At 38.3% G+C, this 1,311-nt stretch overlaps 1 protein-coding gene across 1 annotated transcript in view; it reads left to right on the plus strand.

The window, feature by feature from the left end:
• The window catches only part of LOC138976400 (uncharacterized), a 14,697-nt gene extending 13,673 nt beyond the window's left edge, over positions 1 to 1,024 (plus strand). Inside the window, exon 3 of the mRNA XM_070349253.1 lies at positions 1 to 1,024. This exon is cut by the window's left edge and continues 1,022 nt beyond it. The gene's annotated coding sequence lies outside the window, so the exon portion shown is untranslated.
• Positions 1,025 to 1,311: the final 287 nt, after the last annotated feature.

Consider the following 1,311-nt stretch of genomic DNA (forward strand, 5'->3'; position numbering starts at 1 on the left):
GTATGTGTGACAAGTTATATTATGTGAGAAAAGTGTTGTCGGTCAATGTCACGTATTTATAGAAAGTGATTTCGAGACGGTACAGTATGAAAACATTTGTAAGTGAGAATAGTTTTTGCTGATGAAACATAGGTCTTGTGTGTAGTACGTGCAGAGTAGAAATGAAAGTATGTGAACAATGTTAGTTGATACAAATGGTTTGTCTGCAGTGTGTGTTAAGTAAATATGTGAAAATAGCGTCGTTGGTTTATTACACCCCCGGTATAGGGGTGTGTATAGGTTTCGCTCGATGTGTTTGTGTGTTTGTGTCTTTGTGTTCGCATATAGATCTCAAGAATGAACGGACCGATCGTCACCAAACTTGGTGAACAGATTCTATACATTCCTGAGACGGTCCTTACAAAAATTGGGACCAGTCAAACACACGGTTAGGGAGTTATTGGTGGATTAAGATTCTACAAGGTCTTATAGAGTGACATAATGATGGTCAAAGGGAAATAACCTTCTCAGTTGGTGGCAGTGAGAATGGTTATTTCCCTTTGACCAACGGGGGTGTTTTTCCTACCTCGAAGGAATTTCTTGTTTATTTATAGACACTGGCTTCGAGACGGTCTGTTAGTAACATTACACAATTGATAAAAGCACTAAAAATGTAACGAAGTGGTTGTTTGCACTGCGTGTTGAATAAAGTGGAAGTATGTGACAAAAGCACTAATGATGTAACGACGTGATTGTTTGTACTGCGTGTAAAATACAAGTGGAAATACAGTATGTGAATAACGCACTAATGATGTAACGACGTGGTTGTTTGTACTGCGTGTAAAATACAAGTGGAAGTATGTGAATAACGCACTGATGATGTAACGACGTGGTTGTTTGTACTGCGTGTAAAATACAAGTGGAAGTATGTGAACAAAGCACTGATAATATAACGAAGTGGTTGTTTGTACTGCGTGTTGAATAAAGTGGAAGTATGAGAAAAAAGCACTAATGATGTAGCGACGTGGTTGTTTGTACAACGTGTTGATTAAAGTGGAAGTATGTGACAAAAGCACTAATGATGTAACGACGTGGTTGTTTGTATAGCGTGTTGAATAAAGTGGAAGTATGTGAAAAAAGCACTAATGATGTAACGACGTGGTTGTTTGTACTGCGTGTAGAATACTGGTGGAAGTATGTGAAAAAAGCACTAATGATGTAACGACGTGGTTGTTTGTACTGCGTGTAGAATACAAGTGGAAGTATGTGAAACAAGCACTAATCATGTAACGACATGGTTGTTTGTACTGTGCGTTAAATTCACGTGGAAGT

This window comes from Littorina saxatilis, linkage group LG9 (genome assembly GCF_037325665.1).
Source record: "Littorina saxatilis isolate snail1 linkage group LG9, US_GU_Lsax_2.0, whole genome shotgun sequence".
NCBI classification, from domain to species: Eukaryota; Metazoa; Mollusca; class Gastropoda; order Littorinimorpha; family Littorinidae; genus Littorina; species Littorina saxatilis.